The sequence below is a fragment of the Zalophus californianus genome, chromosome 5, assembly GCF_009762305.2.
Source record: "Zalophus californianus isolate mZalCal1 chromosome 5, mZalCal1.pri.v2, whole genome shotgun sequence".
Lineage (NCBI taxonomy): Eukaryota > Metazoa > Chordata > Mammalia > Carnivora > Otariidae > Zalophus > Zalophus californianus.
The window spans coordinates 11318021-11337169 of record NC_045599.1 but is presented as its reverse complement, the minus strand read 5'-3'; the positions used below and the strand labels follow the sequence as shown (position 1 = coordinate 11337169).

Sequence of the window (19149 nt, the reverse complement as noted above, 5' to 3'; positions counted from 1 at the left end):
GGAATGTTCATAGAGGAAGGTCAATTTGGGCAAAGAGAGGGGATGGTGGCCTCCTGAGACCTGCAGTCCCTTGGCTGAGATGCTGGCAGGCACCCACCAGCGGTAGGGCAGCGTTCTCTGAGGACCACGTGAGGAGGGCTCCCCACTGGGGTTCTGGCAGGGGACATCGCCGCAGGAGAGGTGGCAAATGGGAGACCCCCGTGGTCGCTGAGAGGGTGGTTTCAGGGCACACGTGGGACATCCCCTGCAGACTCCTCAGTGTGGGATGAACTTGAAGGGACTGGGCTTCTGCAGATCAGGTGTGAACCAGCCCAGAGGACTATTGCTTTGTTATCAGTATTATGCCTCTATCCTTGAAAATTAAAAAAAAAAAGGACTTAATTTTTTTTTTATTATAACAGTAGTACACACTTGTAAAAATTCCAAAAAATTCAGAAAATGAAGAATTATATAAAAGTCATTGGAGTTTCCACTATGTAGAGATAGCCACTGTTAACTTCTGAAGAATATCTTCCTAGATTTTTCAATATTCAGGGAGCCAGGATATATCTATACTATAACATATAATATATCATATGGAATGTGTAATATGCTGTATATTATATGCCATTTATATATACATATACATATACACATGCATACCTAAGCACACACGTATCTCATGATGAAGACATCTTACTCTGTTCCCTTCCTCATGGGGCTGCATGTGGGCCCGCACCAAGGCTTCCTGGGAATCAGGCAGGAAAAAGGCTCAGGGAATCTAAGGGCTCACCGCAGTGCCCCTGAAGCCTTGAATAAAGTCCACAAAAACTCATGAAAGACTTACGGGGACTGGAGTTATTGTGAAGGGGTAAGTGTCATACTGGAGTCCTATGAGGTGAAACAAGACCACTACCCATGGGTACAGAGGGTCAGAGGCAGATGGAAGGATGAAGTGAACCTCTGGGAAGGAGTCAAACTCTCAAAGGCCTTGGCGTTAGTATTAATCTAATCCATTGTCACTAGGTCCAAAGCCAGTTCAACCCCAGTGGGGGGCTTAGCTACTATTTGGCGTTCTCTCTCTCTTTCTCTTTCAATGCATATGTATATATTAATACCTATGTATGAATATATATCAGTACATACATATGTATATGTCCACATATATATATATGGCTATAACTTTAAAGGAAGTTATTATACAACCTATTGTGTTGGGTGATGTGTTTTTTTTTAAATTGTTATACAAGTTATATATATTATACAAATTGTATATACAAGTTTCACTTAGCATATCTTAAATACCTTTCTATGGCAACAAGACATTTCCAGATACTGACTTTTTCATAGCAGCATGATATTCTACTATTTGATTGGATCATAATATGAACTCTTCTGTGATTGAACAGATTATTTCAGTTTTTCATAATAAATGTTTTGCACATATATTGATGTATATTTTGTCTAATAATTTTTTAGGATACATTCCTAGAAGTAACGATTGCTGGGTCATAGAATATGTCCATTTTGAAGGCTTTGTGGTACAAATTACCAAAGCCCCTTCACAAAAATGGTAGTAACTATTTTCCAACTAATTCTGTATGTAGGCTCATTTTCCTAGATGTATGCTTACTGTCGGTGGATAAGGTGATTCTTAAATATTTTTGCAATCTGTTAGATAAGGAATTTTAGATTTTTTTTAAAATCTATTTTTATTTTTTATTTTTTTAAAGATTTTTATTTATTTATTTGACAGAGACAGAGAGAGACACAGTGAGAGAGGGCACACAAGCAGGGGGAGTGATAGAGAGAGAGGCAGGCTTCCCGCCGAGCAGGGAACCGGATGCGGGACTCGATCCCAGGACCCCGGGATCATGACCTGAGCCGAAGGCAGATGCTTAACGACTGAGCCACCCAGGCGCCCCTACACCCTACTTTACATTATAGTGATTTGTGTATTTTTCTCCCTTATGAAATTACAGAGAACTTGAGGGCAGAGTCCTTGTCTTGTATATATTTGTCTCTTTCTGGGGCAAGATACAAGATAAAATAATGAATAGCATAGGAGTGGTCTTTGTTCTCTTGGGACTCTTTTAAGATTAATCAGGGTGAAAGAATTGAGTGTGGTGATGGGATATAATATGAGATAGAAAAATATATGAGGGATGGATAGGAGGAGATAGGTATTGCTCAATAAATGAGCGCCGATCGAGAGAGGGAAAGTGATTCTTTTTAAAAAGCATGCTTGATCACCAATGAAGAGAGGGGCGCCTGCGTGGCTCAGTAGGTTGGGTGTCTGTCTTCGGCTCAGGTCATGATCTCAGGGTCCTGGGATCGAGTCCTGCATCGGGCTCCCTGCTCAGCGGGGAGTCTGCTTCTTCTCCTTCTGCCCCTCTGCCTGCTTGTGCTCTCTCTCTCAAGTGAATAAATAAAATCTTTTTTTAAAGGAGAGAGAAAGAGAAAAATATGAAGAAAGGAATCAAAAGGAAATGCGAGGTGTCGATGCATATGAAAATTGAAAGAGGAGGAAGAGAAGGGGGAGGTGAAGAACAGGCAGGAGTTTAAGCTAGTGGGTTAGCTGAGAGGTACATCTAGAATATCACCAGGACATAAAAGTGTCACTAGATTGTAGCTGGATATTTGGTCAACAAATCTCACAGTACTAACAACTCACTCGCCGCTGGATCCTGCGAGCCCCCTTTCCTGTCCTTCTCAGAGTTTAGTGCTGGGATAGGAAGGGCCAGAAGAAACCAAGGATAACTCAAGAGCCCATACGACTACTGGAGTCATGATGACACCATTCATAGAGAAAAGAAGTAGGCGAAGAAATTAGTTAGGTCTTAGGTTTGCTTTCAAACTTAAGTTCCAGATGTGAGCAGCTTGTCCAGGTGGATGTAACTAATGGAATGTACACTGGAGAAAAGTTCCCTTTGGAAATAAACATTTGAATAATGCATATTGAAGCCATGACATTGGATAAATTCCTGAGGGAGAGGACAGAGATGAAGATAACCCAAAGAATTAATACTGAATTTGAGGGTCGTCATCTAGGTGGTTCCTTCAGGTGGCAAAAGGAGGAAGAGGTACGAAGGAAACTGGAGTTGTCTGTGGAGGAAGAGCGAAAAAAAATGTGGTGTCAGCGAACCCAAGAGAAGAAGATGTTAAGTGCGGTAGACGACCAATGGTGATAAATGACTTTGTGACCACATTAAAGAAGTTGAGGATAAAGATTGGATTTGGGGATAAGAAGATCAGTGGTGACATTTAGGAACCATTTTAGTGAGGTGGAAGAGATGGACATTGGCTGATAGGGGAGGAGTGAACAATCAAGAGGGAAGTTACTGGGGAGTCCTCTAGCATGGCATCCCCTGGGTGCTCAGTAGAAATGCACATTCTCAGCCCTTACTGAATCAGACTGTGTTCTAACACCATTCCCCAGGTGATCCATACGCGTGATCGTGTTTGAGAAGCCTCAGAGTATTTGTTCAAGGTGATGAGTAGGGACTGAACTTGACAGTAGTACCTTGAGGTGACAGCACATTGTAAAGAAGGGTTTTTCAGAAGTGGGGAGAGGTGCACAGGTTTTTGGTCAGAAAGGAAGGGACGGGAGGTGGGGACGATATTCAAAGGAAAGAGTTGAAGAAAGGAAATGGATGGAACCAGGAGCAGGAGGAGAGAAGCTTCTCTGCAGGAAGATTGGAGGATGGAGGGAGGAGGAGAGGGAGGTGTGGTCATAGAAGGTGGAGAAAAGGTGGTCGTTTCTCACATAATGTGCAGCCTTGGAGACAGGGGTTGGCCTGGTCATTTATCGTTGGACCATCCTAAGACACTGCTGCCCCTTAGTCATGATTCATGGAAGGAAAACAGGTGAGCAGGGTGAACATCAGCAAAAGTAGAAGTCCCCATTGTCATTGTCCTGACTTCAAGGGCATCGGAAGGAGACTCTTCCGCAAAGTTATTTCCTCAATCTTAAACGTTTTTTTTTCTCATTAAATGGCTTTATTTGCATCTTAAGTGGATATTTTAAACTAAGTTAACCTCTCTCACATGTGGCTTCCTTAAAGCGGAAGGTTACACTAAAATTAAGTTTTCCTGCAATTAATATGATTTTAGTATTCAGGGTCTGTGCGTGGGCCCTTAAACTTGTTTTTGCAAACTTGTTTTCAGGTTAAACAAAAAAAGAATGAAAAGTCGTACAGCTTAAAAAGAACTCTGATCGGGGCACCTGGCTAGCTCAGTCGGCAGAGCATGTGACTCTTTATTTCAGGGTTATAAGTTCGAGCCCCACATTGGGTATAGAGATGACTTAAAAATAAAAATCTTAAAAAAGATAAAAATGAAATAAAATAGGGTTTCTTTTGTTTCTTCTTTGCAAGCCCAAGCCTACTACATAATTAAAGCATACATTTATTCAGGATGTCACAAGAACACCTTGCTCCCCTACTGTTAATGGATGTAACAAGAAAGTATGAGTTAACAGAACAGTCTGCAGGCCAGATGCTGCTACTTGATCTTTGACTTCCAAAAGAAAACCACAAAAACCTTTCCTGGTAAAAATGATTGGCATCCTTAGAAAAATTTGCTCAAGAGGAGAAACCGGTCATAAGAATTTGCAAAGGGGACTAAGTCTCTCTTCCCTTGACCTTCTTTCCCTCATTCTCTTAAAATCGGAAGCAGTCTTTAGAACCAGAACTTATTTAAAAAAGATAAAAGAAGTTTCTTGTGTCTTCCTGATGGCCCATATTTTGATACAGGGGGCAGAAGTGTGGGAGAGCATGATCATGGGAAATGTGTGGTGACCTGGGAAGAGAACCTGCCAAAGGTGAAGGAAAATGACGAGATATTGCACACCAAAGAGAAATTTCTCCCATTTCACAAATGTTCTTAGAGTTGCCCTAAAATGAATTTCCCTTCAGTGCAAGTGAGTTTAGCATTCACATTATAGGAATGGCCCAGTACTTATTTCCAAACTTGTTTTAAAAAATAGTTCTGATGTTTTAACCTATGGTTTTCATTTCTACTAACATCAAAGTTCAGCTTTCCAGTAAGTCCCTCAGAGTTAAGATTGAAAATACGCTCTCCTCTTTCTTTTTTTTTTTTCTTCAACTGATTATGAAATAATGCAGAGACAGAATGTACTCCATACACCAGGCAGGGTTTGAGGTTTTTAAATCCAGTGTAAAGAGTCAGTGGATGGAAATAGATCCAGATTCCTACACTGTTTGTCAAACATTCATGGCATATCTGCTTCAAGTCACAGTGCTCCCAGCTCTGTTCATTTTATAGCAAAACTGGTTTCGTGCAATTTCATAGTTGGGATTTTTGTATAAGGTGAGGTTGAGAAATCTCTTTTTTTTAAAGATTTTTTTATTTGAGAGAGAGAGAGAGCATGAGTTGGAGGAGGCACACAGGGGGAGAGAGAGAGAGAGAGAGAGAGAATCTCAAGCAGACTGGGTACTTGAGCGCGGAGCCCATTTCAGGGCTTGATCTCATGACCCTGAGATCATGACCTGAGCCGAATCCAAGAGTCAGACATTTAACCAACTGAGCCACTCAGGCACCCCGAAGTTGAGAAATCTTAACTCGTTCTCACCTACTTGGCTTCAGTTTAAAATCTTTTTATGATTTAGGCAGAAACCAAAATACATCTAAACTGTAGAAATCAGGAGAGCTCGTTGCCACGGCAACGTGCCTTTGCCTCCCTTGGCACTTTGGGAATGGCACCCTGTAATCACCTCACTTCTGCTGGTGCTATCTGCCACCTCAGATTTCTTCCTCAGGTTAGTTTCAGTGAGAAGTATGGGCCTCTCACCCAGGTAGAAAATTCCTGCCCTTGACATAAGCCAGCAGGTAGGTAGGGTCCCTAAGACCTGTGACTGCTTGTTGTCTTGAAATGCTGCTGATGCAGAAAATGATGCCTGGCACACCCCAGAATTTATATTTTTTCTTTTGCTCAAAAAAAAAAAAAAAAGTTAGAACATGTCAGGATTAGGTTTGCAGGGTTTTAACACAGTTCTGGGAATATCAGTCATTGCGCAAGAGAGCAGCCCAGGGGTATCTGTGTGCCCCGCTTCAAACAGCTAGGTAAACAGCATTCCTCTCTGGAGTCCAGCGTCAAGGCCTTCCTTGCCTCGCTAGTGCAATGACTTCCCTGTGGTCCAGTGAGCTGGCTTCTCATTTGAACAGCTGCTCAGCCTCTGAGTTCCTGCGTAGAGGGAGGGTGGCAGCATGTGAGGTCTCTCTTAAGGATTCCAGCCAAAGTTTGCAATCTCAAATGTTTACAGGGGACAGATAGGTGATACCCATTGAGCAAGGTAGGCACATGGAGACGCAAAGAACCACAGCGCTCTTGCCCAATATAAAGGCCCTGGCTTGGTTTAAAGTGGCCAGCGCCTCTTTGCTCCATGTAGATTCTGTCATCCGGCAATGTGACTCCATGTTGCAAAATCTTCTGATTTGTCAAGAGAGGCCAGATATTTATGGGAAATCTATTCATCATAAACTGTCGGCAACAAAGTCATAAAGTGTTCATCAAATGTTCAAAAACATGTCGCCTCCTTCAAGTCTTTGCTCAAATGCCACCTTGTCAGTAAGGATTTCCCTGACTACCCTGTTTTTTTTAAAGATTTATTTATTCGAAAGAGAGAAAGAGAGTAGGGGGAAGGGGCAGAGGGCGAGAATCTCATGCAGACTTCCGGATGAGCATGGAGCTCAATGCCGGCGGTGATCCCACGACCCAGGAGATCATGACCTGAGCCAAAAGCACCAGTCAGAGGTTCAACCGACTGAGCCACCCAGGTGCCCCCTGAGGACCCTATTTTAAATGATACTCCCTGCTTCGCCCTGCACTTCCTTATCCCCGTTCTCTGCTTTATTTTCTCCATAGCACTCCTTGTTATCCAGTATCAAGGGTGGAAACTTTTATCCAATTGCTCCTCTTCTGGATGTCCAGCATCAACAACAGTGTTTGGCCCACAGAAGGTACTCAGGAATATTACTGAATAAATGCAGGTCCAGTACACAGAGACAGGACTAGAGTAAGGTGAGTGTGGCCCCTAGGAGGGCACGGAGCTTGCAGAACCACTGGAGTGAGCACCTTCCTAAATTTTGTATCCCAGATGCCACACCCTTCTCATCTCAGTCACTTCCCTGTTGATGCACTAGCCACAGTGGTCTCTGACATGATTTTGAGGGCAGGGTAAGAGACAGGAAAATGGATTGGAGCGTTTAAGAATTCATATGCTGCTCTTATTTAAAAACACAGTAGCCCCGGTAAATCTCGAATATGCACAGGTGATACTGGCTAAGAATGGTGCATGATCTTCAGCTCGAATGCATTTCTTCTGGGGATTGGGAATTAAGAGTTTATGCTCTTTTCTGTATTTTTACATAGAAAAAAAAACATAAAATCTGATGAGCTCATGTGAAAATTTCCATCAGTGAGGAGAGACAAAATTGATTTCAAGTCTAGGCCCAGGAGGACGAGAGTTGAGTGCCTGTTTATTGAAAAGCACCAAACTCCGGAACAAATTGAAAAAAGAAGGTGTGTCTGTGGCAGAAATAGTATAACCAGTTTCAAATAACCCAAAGAACCCGTTTCAAATTGAAGTCAAGGCAAAACTTTGAATGAAAGGTAGTAATCATAGGAAAATTTTCAGATACTGCAACGGGCCAACCAACGTTTTTTATATATAGTTCTGCTGGCTGAAAGGGATGTCATTCTGACCTCAGACCCACCAGAGTGACAATGAGCCATACTATAAAAGGATTAATGTTACGGGTTGTTAAATAGGAGATTCCGACCGAGGCTCTGAGATGGGATAGCTATCAGGTAACAAAGGGGCTATTGAGGCCGATCAAAATGCAAAACGTTCAAGGAACCACTTGAGAACTGGTTTGTCCCGCAGAGTGCAGTGGGAGGGACCCATCAAGAGCACCTCTAAAGCACCCACAATATTCTTCATGGGAGAATCAGCTTTAGGCATCTGCCTTGCCAGATGGTGCAAAGGAAGGACACGAGTCAAGAAAGAACTTTCTGGACTCCTTTCCCTTCTTCCCTCCAACCCCGGGGTTCTAGGAGCCATGTTTAGTGGGTGAAGAGAGAAAGAAATGGCCACTTCCACTCCTTGAAGTCTACCATTGCTTGGACCGTGAAAAGATCCATTGACTCACAGAAAGAGTTCTGCGTATTACATGGGACTCAGCTCATTATCAAATGAAAACTGTTTTGTGACATAAAGTGACCCAGGACAGCCTGTTTCCTAAGAGTGGGCAGAAAAGTCATAGAACAGGCTGGATTTTGTTAAGGGAAAGGGGAAATAAAACACATTTTAAAGGGACAGTGGGAGCAAAGCCCGAGTTTCTTTCGATCACATCTCACGAATGTGCCTGTTCAGTGGCCTAATTAATCAGCAGACCCTGCAGTGATCCTATGACCAGTCTCTGCAATTCTTGTTAAATTATCTAGAAAACTTGCTCTTAGGAAGGAAAACTAATGAGAATAGCTTAATAAGAGTGAAAAAAAGAAAAGATGATCAGGTGTCGCCTTAGGGGCATTTGTATCGCTGTGTCGTCAGTCCCTGGGAGTCAAAGAAATTTCTTAGCTCAGGCTGCCATAACCATCACAAGAGTGGTTCAAAGAACAAATATTTATTTCTCACGGTTGTGGAGACTGAGAAGTCCAAGATCAAGGCACCAGCAGATCTGGGGTCTGGTGAGGACATTCTTTCTGGTTTGTAGATGACCGGCTTGTCCTTGTATCCTTACATAGCAGAGAGGAAACAAGTTTTCTCGTGTCTGACCTTAAAAGGTCCCTAATCCCAACATAGGGTTCCACCCTTATAAAGGCCCCATCTCCAAATCATATTGAGGATTTGGGTTTCAACCCAGGAGTTCTGGGGCTGGGTGGGGGGAGACACAAACATTCAGTCTAGAGTAGGTAGTGAAGGAATTCACAGTAAAGGTCTTGGGAGGAAGAATGGACCCGTGGAGTCCTGGGGAGCTTGGTGGTGGGGTCTTATCCCGTAATCTTGGATTTACCCCTCACCAGTTATGAAAGATGAAATTCTCCCTTGCACAATAGAATCCATCGTTCTTAGTCCAGACCTTTCAATCTTGTTGTAAAAGGAGATTTTGAAGCACAGTTAACAGACTCTAGTAAGTGAGAGAACTAGGGATGTATTGTTGAATTGGGTAAGGAAGTGGAAGGAGTGCAATCTCGGAAGGTGGATCTCCCACTTAAGGCTCTGTGCATCTGTTTTCTCACCCATAAAAAATATGGATATTAAGACTGCTTTTAGGATTGTCAGGTGGATGAATTGAGAATGTATATATAAATAGAGTAGCTTGCATATTGTGGGACCACAGCCAGCATTCAATAAATGAGAGCTATTATTATTTTTTTTTTCCCCAAAGATTTTATTTATTTATTTGTCAGGGAGAGAGAAAGAGAGCACAAGTAGGGGGAGCAGCAAGCAGAGGGAGAAGCAGACTTCCCACTGAGCAGGGAGCCCGATGCGATGCGGGGCTCGGTCCTAGGACCCTGGGACCATGACCTGAGCTGAAGGCAGATGCTTAACTGGCTGAGCCCCCTGGGGCATCCCAAGAGCTATTATTATTATTAAAGTAGAAGATGCACCATTTACATTGAGAAGAAAATCACTTGTATCATTACATTACTTATCTCTGTCATCATCATTATTATGCAATGGAAGGCTTGTGAACATTCTTGCAGAAATTTTATATGAGAAGAAATGTATTTATTGAGTGTAATCTGCTTGCCTTCCATGAACACAAGGAAGCACATGACTGAAGACTTGTGTAATAGTCAGAGAAAGACCTCCACATGTACCCTACTAGAAAATGGTCAATTTTATTTCACCCCCTAAAGATATGTTTGGAGGGTTTCAATAATAACTTCCAAATTCCTTAAGAAGATTAGAAGGGCTGTTCCAAAGTGAGTGATTTTTTTTCCTTAGCCCCTCTGTCTTCAAAAGGGAAAAGGCTGAATTATTTTGGGGTGGTGGAAACTCACGTTACTACAGCTAAAGCGACAACTCCTCATGCAAATAATTACATGATTTTTTTTGTTTTATGCCATCTTGGTAAATATTTGTAGGACCTGACCAACCAAACTGGGATGATTTCCCAGAGTCCCAGAGGGTAAAACTTTTCAAAGTTTTTAGATGAGTGTCTGTAGGTTTTAGAAGTTTCAACAAGATCTAGCTTAAGTTGTGGCTGATAGAACAAATACCGTCCCTCCACATGCCAATACGGTTAGCCGCGTGCATGCCATCAGCAGATAAGAATGGATGATGAGATTCTGGCCCTTTCTTAACCAGTAGAAAGTTGTGATCTTGCTAGTGGTTACAGAACTGATTGCACAGGTAGCTATCAGAAGACTGGTATTAGACCGTTCACGTGTTGCTCACCTATGCCCGAGTCCCTGATTTTCAATATGCCATCCCACTGTCTTCCTGAACTTCTTTGGGAGCTGTTCTCCCTCATCAGAGCTCAGGTTCTGGGGCCCTCAGTGAAATGCTGGTGCACTTGTGAGCCCAGAGTAGGGATTTTTGAGGATGGGAAAATAAGATGTACAATTTTGGAACTTTATTTTCTACTACCCAAACTGCGTCTTGATTGTACTAGTTACATGTGTGCATCTCACACACACACGCTTCAAAACTCACTGAACTGTATGCTTAAAAGGGATGCACTTAATTATATCTCAATCCAACTGATTAAAAAACTGTAGCATAAAATAATCGCTACAATCAGATTAATTAATATTAATTAAAATAGTATGCTAATAATCAGATTATTAATTACTTCTCAGTAAAATAATAATTGACTTTAAAAACCAAACCCTTCAGTGGCTGCCATTTACCTATAAGATTAAATTCACACTGCTAAAATAGATATTTAAATCTCTCTTCTATATGGTCCCAAGCTACCTTCAGCAAAGGTTTTTAACCTCTTTTGTGTTATGGATCCTTTTGGTGGTCTGGTAAAAACTATGGACGCCTTCTTTTTTTTTTTTTTTTTTTAAGATTTTATTTATTTATTTCACACAGAGAGACAGCGAGAGAGGGAACACAAGCAGGGGGAGTGGGAGAGGGAGAAGCAGGCTTCCAGCCGAGCAGGGAGCCCAGCGCGGGGCTCGATCCCAGGATCCTGGGATCATGACCTGAGCCGAAGGCAGACGCCCAACGACTGAGCCACCCAGGCGCCCCCTATGGACGCCTTCTGAGAGTAACATTTTTAGACGCATAAAACAAAACACACAGGAGTACAAAAGAAACCAATTATATGGAAATGATAGCAAAATACCTGTACAGTTTGTGACATAGTAGTATATGTTCTTCTTTTTTAACTCATGACCTAACAAGATCTAGCATAAATTTCTTAACCACCGTAATTTCAAAGTACTGACGGGCATAAACGATAGTTTAAGAAGTCTCCAGCCATAACGTGAAAGGAAATAATCTGTGACTTTTATTGGTGAGGAAGTAACACATCCTGCTAATAGTCTTATGGGTTTTTTTTTTGTTGTTTTTTTTTTTTTTTTTTTGCCCACATTCACAATGGAAGGAAATGCTAAATTTCAGTGAGAGGTCAATGAAAATAAAGGTGGCTTTTTTTTCTATCAAATTCAACCTCCCTCCACACACATCGTCCCCCCCACTCCTTCCCTGCCTTCGTTCCCAGTTAAAAATGCCTGCCTATTGCTGACCGAGTTCCCCGACAGGCCCCAAGACACCCCCTGCTTGAGTGCAGAGGTCCCCATCCTAAAAGCCACAGAGACAGCAGGTGCTGTGAGTGTGTGAACAGTGGAGGACAGGACTGTGACGACGGATACAAAGCCCATGTCTTTGCTCAGGGCATTCACGTAAAACTTTTTCTTTTTTTTTTCCTTTCCTTTCCTTTTTTTTTTTTTTTAATACAGTAATGTACTCGCCAAGGAAAGATTAGCCCTGAGCTGGCCAGAGTGTGTAACTACTGTTTAATCAACCAGAATGAACTGCCAGTTCTCCTCCTGGGGCCCGCCCCTGCCACATCTCCAGAGAGTTTCCCTTCTGCAGAAAGTTAAGTTCTTTCCCCTCTAATCTCTATTAATCAAAACACAGCTAGTTCAGAAGTTGGCATTTCCTGCTTCCCCTCGCTGGAAGTCATCTGGCCCTTGTCTGAGCTCCCAGAACACTTGGTTCAAATCTTTGTCTGTGTTCTGTTCTGTTCTGTTTTGTTTTGCTTTTTAAGCACAGGTCATATTTTAGCTTGTATTGTGTTGACTGATGTGCACGTTTCACCTGCTCTAATCCATCGCGAGCTCCTGGACAGCAGGACACAGCCCTGTTTCTCTTTGCAGCACCCCCCGCTCCCCAGGGCCTGCACTCTGTGTGCACAGAACTGAGGGGACAGAGGAGTCAAGCTAATTGTATGCAGTCAGCCCCTGCCTCCCTCCCTCCCTGCCTCCCTGCATCCCTCTGCCTTGTGTCTTTGTCTCCTTTACACCTAGGTTCTTTTTCTCCAACCACTAGAACTAAAGCCCCGACCTAACCTTTCTTTCATGCAAGGGCTTACAGTGTAGCCACAAACCTCCCAGCCAGAAAAGTAACTGATGTTACTTAAAGTCTTCCTCCAGGAATGAATATTCCTTTATTCAATCATCCATTCCTATAATCCCTTAGAAACCAAGTGAGAATTTACCGTATGAAATACATCAGGCTCAGATCACACTGTGATACAAGTTTGTGAAACTGTTTCTTGGTAGCTTGGAGACTTCTTCCTGAAGGGCACTCATTCCTCGTCTCATGGGGTGGACGTGCCCAAAGAGCATTCTGGTAGCATGGTTGGTCAGTGGTGCCCAAGGTCCACTTGAATTCCCATTGCCATGGACTCTGAAGTTCTGTTGAAAGGCATGAAAAATGATAAAATCTTACTTTGCATCCTGGTTTTTAAAATTCTTTGCAGCATGGCCTTGAGTAGATTACTGAAGATCTCTGAGCCTCCATTTTGTCATCTGTAAAATATGGGTGGTAACAACATCTACCCCCCAGGGTCATTTGATGGCTACATGAGTTAATACATGTACAGCGCTTAGAACAGTGCCTGGCACATGGTAAGGGCTCAGTGAACATCACCATTGCTAGCTAAAACAAAACACCCCCCAAATATCTGTTCCCTATCTAAGCACCTGCTGCGGGCTAGCACTGAGTTAGCCATCAGGTTAAATGAAGCTGAGCAAAACATAGCAAGGAGTTCATAACTTAATAGAATGGTTTTCAATCTGTAGACTGGAGATTCCTTGGGGAGACATTTTTCTGGGAATCTGTTTGTTCATCAGACTGAATAAATCATCTGCCTCAGACATACATGCTTTATTTTTAAAAATGTATGCATGACTGGGATTAATACATGTCAAAATCATTTAGACGGATGCCTTATTTCATATTTTTTGTCATTCTATATTACCTCAACTGGTATCAAGGGAATAAATGTGATCATGTGGTGGTTCCCAACATTTTCTGGAGGATATCAAAAAGTTCTTCTGGCTAAACTGTGTGGATCTATCGACCGAGTGGACAGTATGGTATGATAGAAACCCAAACAATCATGTTGGCTTAGGCAGAGGAAATTCTGCCCCTGAAGAGTGGCAGTCAGTACGAAGATACTGCAGGATAGAGACCGACTTTCAGGGACTATTTCACCAAAAGTTTCCAGGTGCTCCCCCCAAAAAGTTGGGAACACTTCACATAAAAAAAAAGTAGAGGGAAACTCTCAAAATGACCACACAAAGAGGGCTTCTGTTCAGGAGCAAACTCTACTGTTTCTTTGATCCAGCTGATGAGGGAGAAGGTCTCTAAGATTCCCAGGATCAGAGGGAGCAACCCCTGGTTGCTAATGCAGGACTTCTGTGGATGCCTTGTGGGTGTAGCTACTGATGGAGGGGCCCCTAAAGAGCCCGAGTTTGCAGAGAAGCATTCGATTCCCTTCCTCCCTGGCTGCTGTTCTAGTCCTTTAGGAATTTAGGAATTGTTCATCCTCACAGGGTCAGTTGCTAACCAGCAGGTTTAAGTTCTTAGATCACCTCTTTTTATAATAGATGACACTATGTGCTGGGGGTGGGGGTGGGCGAAGCAGGAATGAGATGGATTCTGGTCCCTGTTACAGTTTGAATTTTCTGTCTTGGCAGTCCTAGGTAAAGTCTTTAAAAGACCGCAATGACTTTTCTGGCAAAATTACTGGGAACCATTGCCAACACTAAGAAACTCACTCATACTCAGAAACTCAGAGACTGGATATGTGCGAACCTCCTACCTTTTCCTTTAAAGTCCCATGCTTTAAATATAGTCATGGTGCAGTGTTCCTTTGTAGAGAAGATCATTAATATTTCCATTATGATCCAGAGGAAAAGGTCAGTATGCTTTTCTGCACACGGGTCTTGGTGATCCTTTGATATTTATTTCATTCTCAAGGCACTTGGTGATCTCCATGGGAAAAAGAAATCTCCCTGTTTTTGTATTCTGTTTTCCTTTGTTTGATTTTTGTTTTCTTGTCTGGGAACTAATGTCTTTGGTTACTCCCAGAAAAATTGTAATGCAGTGCCAAGTGTATTGGCTGGCAGCAGACATTCACTACAAGTCTACTGATTGATGAAAGAAATGATTTTTCCCCTACCAAGCTGTGTTAGCCCTCCTTAATCACATTGCCATATGTGAGGTGTTTCCCTCCAAGCACTTACCTTCTTTCACTCAAAAAGCTGCAATGGGCCAATAAACAAGTGGTATTGTTTTGCAGTTATGAGCATAAGCTTTGCAGCCAAACATACCAACCTATGAATTCTGGTTCTGCAAATATCCTATGGGTGATCTTGAACAAACAGCTCTGGAGCCTCAGTTTCTTCTTCATTAACATGCATTCATCAACAAAACTAAAAAGCAACCTATGGAATGGGAGAAGATATTTGTAAATGACATATGTGATAGAGGATTAGTATCCAAAATATATAAAGAACTTCTACAACTCAACACCCAAAAAACAAATAATCCAATTAAAAAATGGGCAGAAGACATGAACAGACATATCTCCAAAGAAGACATCCAGATGGCCAACAGACACATGAAAAGATGCTCAACATCACTTACCATCAGGGAAATGCAAATCAAAAGTACAATGAGATATCACCTCCACCTGTCAGAATGGCTAAAATTAACAACACAAGAAACACCGGGTGTTGGCAAAGATGTGGAGAAAAAGAAACCCTCGTGCACTGTTGGTGGGAATGAAAATTGCTGCAGCTACTATGGAAAACAGTAGGGCGGTTCCTCAAAAAGTTAAAAATAGAGGGGTGCCTGGCTGGCTCAGTCAGTGGAACATGCATCTCGATCTCAGGGTTGTAAGTTCGAGCCCCACGTTGGTTGTAGAGAATACTTAAATGTAAAATCTTTTTTAAAAAAGTTAAAAATAGAACTACCTTATGATCTAGCAAATGCGCTACTAGGGATTTACCCAAAGAATACAAGAACGCTAATTCAAAGGGATACGTGCACCTCTATGTTTATAAGCAGCATTATTTACAATAGCCAAGATATGGAAGCAGCCCAAGTGTCCATCTACAGATGAATGGATAGAGAAGATGTGGTATATATATATAATGGAATACGACTCAGTCATCAAAAAGAATGAGATCTTGCCATTTTCAATGACATGGATGGAGCTAGCGTGTATAAAGCTAAACGAAATAAGTCAGAGAAAGACAAATACCATAGGATTTCACTCATGTGGAATTTAAGAAACAAAACAAAGTAGCAAAGGGGAAAAAATGAGAGAGAGAGAGAGAGAGAGAGAGAGACCAAGAAACAGACTCTTAACTGTGGAGAATAAACTGACAGTTACCAGAAGGGAGGTGGGTGGGGGATGGGTAAAACAGGTGATGGGGATTAAGACATGCACTTGTTGTGATGAGCACTGAGTGATGTATGTAAGTGCTGAATCACAGTATTGTACACCTAAAACTAATATAACACTGTATGTTAACTAATTGAAATAAAATAAAAACTTAATGAAAAAATACCATGTGTTCAATAAAACCTATCTTACAGATTTGTTGGAAGGATTAAATGAAATAAAGCAAGTTTGTCCAAATTTCCATCACTTGCAACTTGCCTGCACATTTTTTGACGTATTCAAATATCACCTATCATTATTCCCTAATGTTTTCCTTAAATTAACTCGATTTTTTATACAGCTCAATTTTAAAAGACAAATGGACAGTTATCACCTCCCTGGTGATAGAATTTAAGTGTAAAAATAAACGTAATGGAGACTAAACAATATTATTAAGTTCCGCCTGGATATTTTTGCCGGTCTGCTCTCTTTGTCCAAAAGAAAGACTACTGTCAGGTGTTAAAGATCTATCAGCCCCGACCTGACACTTTCTTTTTTGTTTAATCCAAAGAAATGGAAAATGATCGAAAGGAACTTTTTCACTATTTGATTTGATGTAACTTAATACTGTGCTTTTATGGCATATAATACTGTCTTGGGTATCGCCAATGACCCGTGCATCACATTTTAGAAAACTGGGACAAAATTTATGAAGATTTTGTGTTTCTTAGCAAAAAGACAGATGTACCCTGAAGATGCAGCTGCACAGGGATCCAGTGTCAGAAAAATATCCACTGAGAAAAGACAGTTTGACATAGAACAGAGGGAAGGAGAACACTGGCCTGGAAACCCTGTGACTATTGCCGAGCCTCCACACAGGACCCAGAGGGCAATTCCTAACCTAACAGTGGGTTCTCAACCTTGGAAATCACTCCTGGCCTCAGAGGATACTGGGAGCCCTCAGGCATCTACACACTTCTCAGCTGTAGGCGGTATTCTGCAGATAATGGAAGGAATCTAAAGGGGGAGAAGCACCTTTCAAGTGTGTTCAAAACTCAAAACCCATCGTGGTCTCCACCTCCTTAGAGTCCGTAGTGGGCTGAATCACCCCCAGTACCTCACGTGTGACTGTACGTGGAGATAGGGTCTTTACAGAGGTCATGAAGGTAAAGTGAGGTCATTAGGGTGGGTCCCACTCTAATATGAGTTGTGTCTTCTAAGAAAAGATTAGGACAGGGAAGTGGCTCACCGCAAGCCAAGGAGAGAGGCAAGAAACCAAGCTTGCTGACACCTGATCTTGGACTTTGAGCTTCCAGAACTGAGACAATACATTTCCATGGCGTAAGCACCCCCAGTCGGGGGCACTTTGTGACAGTGGCATACTTCCCATCTGAATAAAGGGGATACATGCTAAATAGTGCATCGTCCATGGACAGTGGCACCCAATGCATGCACAGGCTGGCGTGTGTGAGAGAGTCAGGATTGTCCGCCTTCATACGTATGTCCTTTCGTTTACCATCCCTTCAATCTGCCCATCCAAATTCTTCCGTGACCAAAAAAAAAAAAAAAAGGAGGGGGCTGTCTAGAAAAGACTTGGTTATTCTGTCAGCTTAGAGGACGGATTTTAGTGATGTTTTATATAATCCTGGCAAGAGATTGGTAAATTGGATTATCTTACATGCCAAAATAAAAATCTGTCTCTTAGACTGCTCAAGTCCTGGATAAGCTTATTTTCCCCTCCTTTGACCTTTTCCTCACGTGCATTTCTTAAGCACAAAAGGAGCATTTCCACTTTGCTGTAGCTCTGTCCTGTGCCTGAGTCCCAAGGTGACACCCGCATACCATCTTTGTGTTCTTTCCTCTTTCCTGCTTTTCCTCCACCTCCTTCTTGTCATCACCGTGTCAACTGAAGGCTCTCACTTCAAGCTCTGACCCTTGTCTTCCCCTTTTGTGCCTTCCTGAGCATCCCCGGCGTGCATGACACTCTGCTCAAGTACCAGTTAATATTTAAGTCCATTAAGTTCATTATATATTCTTTCTGCTCATGGTGTACCCAAAGAATGCAGCACAGCCGGAATCTCAAAGGCGTTCCCACCTAGAGTTAACGGGAAATTCTCTTGGTGACCGTGTAACCTTGGTGGCTCGCTCCAGGAATTCTGACTGTCCCCAGTTAGGTTTGTAAAATGTTGGCCATTGTACATTCTGTTTCTTGAGAAAAGTTCTCCTAGCCCTGTGCATTCAAATAAAGTTCAAACACGACTTCTTTGAATATCATCTATAATCCCAAACATTGGCCAGAGAAGCCAGCGCTTGAGGAGGTTCTAAATCCTTCTCGGCTCCCTACTTGGTTAGCTGGCAGAGGAAGATGTTTGAGTGTTTTACACAAAGCACATGTTTTGAGGCCTTCCATCCAACCAGTTCATCCAGGAGTGATGGGAACGTGTTAGAAATACGTAGCATAGCTCATCCTCAGCCACAAGGCAGGGACAGGAGGAAAAGGAACAAGATTAAAAAAAAAAAAAAAATGCCCTCAGACCTCCAGATAAACAGCGGGTCACTCAATCCCAGGAGCCTCTCATAATTTAGTGTGACCTGCCAGGGACTCAGAAGGTAAGGACTGCACGTTAGGAACCACCCCCCAACTCCCCCCACCCCCGCCCCCGCCCCAGTGCACATAGCAGCTTCGCATCACGGGTGGGAAGGCTGCAGGGGTTACTCACTGCTTTTTTGTTTTGGGTTTTATGTGGCCACTGTTCCTCCTTGGGAATAAATCCCTCCCTCTGAGAGTGTTTCTTGGCCCGATTGCAGAGCCTATCTCTTAGTTATACAATGTATTCTGATTCGTAGGTTTTTGTGAAGGCTCTGCCTGTGAATAGATCCTTTATCCTATTTGCAAGTTTCTGTGCAGTTGGAGTGTAGAAAATCTGCTGAGTTCTGATCTCCGTCTTTGGCCTCATGCACCTTGGGTTGCTGTGCGGGAACAATCCAATGTTTTCCTTCTTAAAGACCTCCCCATCCCTCTCCTTCATAATTCTGTAATTTATGGAAAGTGATGCTGGGCATACCTTCCCTAATTGCCATATCTTCCCCTCCATGCACACACACTTGTACATGGGCACACGGACAACCAGCACTCTAAACATTGGACGTTGCCTTAGCGTGTGGCCATTTGTCAACCGAACTCTGTCCCGCTTTTGCATGTTTTAAATCAATGGCGAAGGTCACATCTTGAAAGTCAAGTGTGTTCTTGTCCTTACATCCTACGTATTCTCATGCCCACAGCCT

The 19149-nt window shown here is 42.5% G+C and overlaps 1 long non-coding RNA gene across 1 annotated transcript in view; it reads left to right on the top strand.

Annotated features, from left to right (window-relative positions):
• The window catches only part of LOC113928820, a 35587-nt gene extending 27313 nt beyond the window's left edge, over window positions 1–8274 (top strand). Inside the window, exons 4-5 of the long non-coding RNA XR_003521977.1 lie at window positions 6866–7021; window positions 8057–8274. This is a non-coding gene — a long non-coding RNA (uncharacterized LOC113928820). The remainder of the gene's footprint in view (window positions 1–6865; window positions 7022–8056) is intronic.
• Window positions 8275–19149: the final 10875 nt, after the last annotated feature.